Consider the following 6,457-nt stretch of genomic DNA (forward strand, 5'->3'; position numbering starts at 1 on the left):
TGTGGCTAGCCAAAAAGGACTTGTTTTGAAAGTTGGATCATTTTATCCTTTGAGGCTTTAAAAGTGATCTTACACTATAATTCTGAACATTCAAAACAACTGGGAAACATCCATGGCAGGCATTGTTGTCACTTTAACTTGCTACATAACTTCTGAGCGACAGGAAGTAGTAGCACCACCACCAATCAGCCTACACCACTGCACACACACCCGTCATTACTATGACAACTAGCGTAGCCATGTCAGCAAATGACTTCTGTCTGAACACACATTCGGTTTGGTAACTTGATGTTTGGACAGTCAATATTCCAAAAAGGATTTGAAAACAAAACTGATTTGAGCATTAAAGCCTGCAGTGTGAACAAGGCTTAAAATGCCCCTATTCAGAGCCAACTTCCTTTAAATTGGATCTTCTGTGTAGCACCTTCTTCCCTCAAACGCCACACTGTTCATGGTGTTCAGTTCCCCCTGACATTGAGCTAATGAGGCAGGCTTGATAGGCCTGTAATGCGCCATTCTGTGGCAGCACGAAAGGCATTAAGACATTACGAGCATCCACAGTGTGAATGAAGGGAATCAACACCAAGTCACTTCAAGCACGAGTCTACTAACAGACTCCAATACAGTGGCAAGAAAAAGTATGTGAACCCTTTGGAATTACCTGGATTTCTGCATAAATTAGTCATAAAAGTTGATCTGAGCTTCATCTTAGTCACAACAATAGACAAACACAGTGTGCTTAAACTAATAACACACAAAGTATTGTATTTTTCTAATCTATATTGAATACATTATTTAAACATTCACAGTGTAGGTTAGAAAACGTATGTGAACCCCTAGGCTAATGACTTTTCCAAAAGCTAATTGGAGTCAGCTAACCTGGAGTCCAATCAATGAGACGAGATTGGAGATGTTGGTTAGAGCTGCCCTGACCTATAAAAAACACTCACAAAAGAGTTTGCTATTCACAAGAAGCATTGCCTGATATGAACCATGCCTCGAACAAAGGAGATCTCAGAAGACCTAAGATTAAGAATTGTTGACTTGCATAAAGCTGGAAAGGGTTACAAAAGTATCTCTGAAAGCCTTGATGTTCATCAGTCCATGGTAATAAAAATTGTCTATAAATGGAGAAAGTTCAGCACTGTTGCTAGTCTCCCAAGGAGTGGACATCCTGCAAAGATGACTACAAGAGCACAGTGCAGAATGAAGAAGAAGAATCCTAGTGTGTCAGCTAAAGACTTAAAGAAATCTCTGGAACATGCTAACATCTCTGTCTACGATATGTAAAACATTAAACAAGAATGGTGTTCATGGGAGGACACCATGGAAGAAAGCAACTTCTGTCAAAAAACAACAACATTGCTGCACGTCTGAAGTTCGCAAAGAGCAACTGGATGTTCCACAGCGCTTCTGGCAAAATATTCTGTGGACAGATTAAACTAAAGTTGAGTTGTTTGGAAGGAACACACGACACTATGTGTGGAAAAAAAGGCACAGCACACCAACATCAAAACCCCATCCCAACTGTAAAGTATGGTGGAAGGAGCATCATGGTTTGGGGCTGCTTTGCTGCCTCAGGGCCTGGACAGCTTGCTATCATTGACGTAAAAATTAATTCCCAAGTTTATCAAGACATTTTGCAGGAAAGTGTAAGGCTTTCTGCCAATTGAAGCTCGGCAGAAGTTGGGTGATGCAACAGGACAACGACCCAAAACACAGAAGTAAATCAACAACAGAATGGCTTCAACAGAAGAAAATACGCCTTCTGGAGTGGCCCAGTCAGAGTCCTGATCTCGACCCGATTTTAAAATGCTGTGGAATGACCTCGAGAGCGGTTCACACCAGACATCATAAGAATATTGCTGAACTGAAATACTTTTGTAAAGATGAATGGTCCAAAATTCCTCCTGATCCTGGTGCAGGTTTGATCCGCAACTACAGAAAATGTTTGGTTGAGGTTATTGCTGCCAAAGGCGGGCCAACCACTTATTAAATCCAAGAGTTCACATACTTTTCCCACCCTACACTGTAAATGTTTACATGGTGTGCTCAATAAAGACATGAAAACGTATAATTGTTTGTGTTATTAGTTTAAGCTGACTGTGTTTGTATATTGTTGTGACTTCGATGAAGATCAGATCAAATTGTATGACCAATTTATGCAGAAATCTAGGTATTTCCAAAGGGTTCACATACTTTTTCTTGCCACTGTATCTCTCCTCTCTTCCCCAGCTGGAGATTTTGGAAGGGAATTGGGTAATACGCCGGTGTTCATTTAGAGTTCACATGACTCATTCCTTTCATTGGATCCTGGTGTTAGTGGCCATTTTGATTGATTTAATTAGGTGACTATTTGTAACTCTGTTGTTTCCGGGGACTATGCGTGTTTAAATCATCAGGTTTGGTTGCATGGTTCCGCTGCTTCCTTTGCTACAGTAGTTGTCACTCACAACATGTGGAGACAGATTATGACGCCTTTGTTACGCAATAATGGTCCACGGAACATACATCCTGGTCTGTTCATCAGCCATGAATTTGAACAATTCTCTCCCCTCATCACAGATAGTTTCATCCATGATAAAGCTAAGCTTGTTCTCCAGTGTGAGCCAGTGATTTTTCCTCCCCCTCTAATTGAGACAGAAATGACAGGATTTTGTGTTCCACGTGGCCAATGACTTAGCTGTTAGTTAGCTAGCTACTGTGTGACGGCACCGCTGCACTATCTATGTTGAACGATTTGTCTGGGTCTGTCAGTCATAGCAATTGAGGATAAGATTACAGACAAAACAGTGACTGGCAGTCTTCTTAGGAACACATTTAATCGTCAACCTTTTCCATGTATGTTTTTCATTTGAACTAAACATTGACACACAGCTTCCTTAGATTTATTTTTTATCATGAACTTTCAATCATTATTTACTTTAACCATGGTCCATGGCTATCACCACAACATGCTTGGCACTGTATATATATTTTTTATTTCTTAATAGCTTCCCGCTAATGATTTTGGTGTGCTTTAAGAATAGAGAAGAGAGCCCTTCCCAACGATTTAGAGTAAAAAAAACACAAACAAATAATAATTATATAAAATAATACAAATAGTAACACAAAAGGAATAAGATACACAAGAAATTAAGCTATATACAGGAGTACCACTACCATATCACCGTGCAGGGGTACGAGGTATGAGGTAGATACACTATACAGTGCATTCGGAAAGTAATCCGACACCTCGACTTTTTCACATTTTGTTACGTTACAGCCTTAGTCTAAAATGTATTCAATATTTTTTCTCATCAATCTACACACAATACCCAATATAGATAAAACGAATACAGGTTTTTAGAAATGTTTGCAAATGTATTAAAAATAAAAAACAGAAATACCTTATTTACATACATATTCAGACCCTTTGCTATGAGACTCGAAATTGAGCTCAGGTGCATCCTGTTTCTATTGATTATTCTTGAGATGTTTCTAAAACTTGATTGGATTTACCTGTGGTAAATTCAATTGATTGGACATGATTTGGAAAGGCACACACCGGTCTTTATAAAGGTCCCACAGTTGACAGTGCATGTCAGAGCAAAAACCAAGCCATGAGGTCAAAGGAATTGTCCGTAGAGCTCCGAGACAGGATTGTGTCGAGGCACAGATCTGGGGAAGGGTACCAAAAAAAATTCTGCAGCATTGAAGGTCCCCAAGAACACAGTGGCCTCTATCATTCTTAAATGGAAGAAGTCTGGAACCACCAAGACTCTTCCTGGAGCTGGCCGACCCAGCCAAACTGAGCAATTGGTGAAGAAGGGCCTTGGTTCAGGGAGGTGACCAAGAGCCCAATGGTCACTCTGACAGAGCTACAGAGTTCCTCTGTGGAGATGGGAGAACCTTCCAGAAGGACAACCATCTCTGCAGCCCTCCACAAAATCAGGCCTTTATGGTAGAGTGGCCAGACGGAAGCCACTCCTCAGTAAAAGGCACATGAAAGCCCGTTTGGAGTTTGCCAAAAGGCACCTAATGGACTCTCAGAGCATGAGAAACAAGATTCTCTGGTCTGATGGGCACCCCAATGGCACCCCAATGGTGGAACAAACTCCCTCACGACGCCAGGTCAGCGGAGTCAATCACCACCTTCCGGAGACACCTGAAACCCCACCTCTTTAAGGAATACCTAGGATAGGATAAAGTAATCCTTCTAACCCCCCCCCCCCCCCCCTTAAAAGAGTTAGATGCACTATTGTAAAGTGGTTGTTCCACTGGACATCATAAGGTGAATGCACCAATTTGTAAGTCGCTCTGGATAAGAGCGTCTGCTAAATGACTTAAATGTAAAATGTAAATGATGAAACCAAGATTGAATTCTTTGGCCTGAATGCCAAGCTTCACGTCTGGGGGAAACCTGGCACCATCCCTACGGTGAAGCATGGTGGTGCCAGCATAATGCTGTGGGAATGTTTTCCAGCGGAAGGGACTGGGAGACTAGTCAGGATCAAGGGAAAGATGAACGGAGCAAAGAACAGAGAGATCCTTGATGAAAATCTGCTCCAGAGGTTCACCTAACAGGACAACGACCCTAAGCACACAGCCAAGATAACACAGGAGTGGCTTCGGGACAAGTCTCAATATCCTTAAGTGGCCCAGCCAGAGCCCGTACTTGAACCCGATCGAACATCTCTGGAGAGACCTGTGCAGCCACGCTCCCCATAGAACTTGACAGAGCTTGAGAGGATCTGCAGAGAAGAATGGGAGAAACACCCCAAATACAGGTGTGCCAAGCTTGTAGCGTCATACCCAAGAAGACTTGATGCTGTAATCGCTGCCAAAAGGTGATTCAACAAAGTACTGAGTAAAGGATCTGAATACTTTTTGTAGATTGATGAGTGAAAAAACGATTTACTCAATTTTAGAATAAGGCTGTAACGTAACAAAATGTGGGAAAAGTCAAGGTCTGAATGCACTGTATATACACAGACAAAAGTATGTGGACACATCTTCAAATTAGTGGATTTGGCTATTTCATCCACGCCCGTTGCAGACAGGTGTATAAAATCGAGTACACAGCCATGCAATCTCCATAGACAAACGTATGGGTGTGAATGTGTGTGGTTTTGTGTGAGAGTGTCAGTGTAGTGTATGTGAGTGTATATATAGTGTATATACTGTATAGTCTTGTGAGTGTGCATAGCGTCAGTGCAAGATCGGGTCAATGCAGATGGTAACCATTTAATTAACTATTTAGCAGTCTTCTGGTTTGGGGGTAGACGTTGGTCCGAGAACCAATGCTCCGGTACCGTTTGCCACACGGTAGCAGAGTGAACAGTCTATGACTTGGGTGGCTGAAGTCATTGGCAATCTTTCGGGCCTTCCTCTGACACAGCCTGATATAGAGGTCCTGGATGGCAGGGAGCTCGGCCCTAGTGATTTACTGGGCCGCCCCTCCAGCCTCTGTAGCGCTTTGCGGTAAAGGGCGGTGCCAAGACTCTCATCGCCGTCGGTGATTAGTCCTACCACCGTCGTGTCATCAGCAAACTTGATGATGGTGTTGAAGTCGTATTTGGCCACGCAGTCGTGGGAGAACAGGCAGTAGTCGTGGGTGAACAGGGAGAAAAGTGTATCCATCTGCTTGATGTTTTTCCTATCTCAATTTAGATATTGATGTCTGCCATCGTCTTGGTAACAGCCAGTGCTCCCTTAAGGTAATGTTATTCCGGGAAGATAATATTAGGCTACAGGCCTTATTCTGGCTAATCTCTGAAAACTCTATTGGGTGTGGTGTATTGGGTATGTGGTGATGCTGGCTTGGTAAAACATTTACGCCAATGATGAGGGTACTGTGTGTGTGTGTGTGAGAATGAGATACAGAATGAATGAGAGTAGCTCTATCATCTGCCAGGGCTTTTTGTCTTCGAGGCTCTTACTTAATGTAGGGATACACAACAACATCAATCCACTGAAATCTCTGTCAGGCATCCCTCTGAAATATATGTACTGTATATGATTCCAAGTGTCTTTGAACATTTGTTTTAATTGAATAAAAAAGGTAATGTCACTGTCTGAAGTGTGATTTGATTGAGTTGAGAGCACCAAAGAGTTGTGCTCATCCACATTTATATTTCCAAGATATTGTCTGAGTGCTCAAACACAGAACTGGAAAAAAGCACTGCCATCCCAATACATTTTTCCTTCTTAAAAACTTGAATCCTCATTTTCAAAATGGCTGACATTTTTCATAGTGGGAGTTCAATCCCCTAGCGTTCTGTTCCTAATCACTCTGTAGAATACACCCATGTGTGAGGGTACATTTTTTATTCATCTGATTATGTTTGAGGACTGTATCGTTTCAGAAGGGGAAATGTCAGATACTGTTCTACCGTAATTGATACCAAATCTGAAAGTGTGGTTGAATGCTTCCTTGCCCTCTCTTTTGTGTTTTGGTTTAGAAATTAACATACAA

Source organism: Salvelinus alpinus, chromosome 2 (assembly GCF_045679555.1).
Source record: "Salvelinus alpinus chromosome 2, SLU_Salpinus.1, whole genome shotgun sequence".
Taxonomy (NCBI): domain Eukaryota; kingdom Metazoa; phylum Chordata; class Actinopteri; order Salmoniformes; family Salmonidae; genus Salvelinus; species Salvelinus alpinus.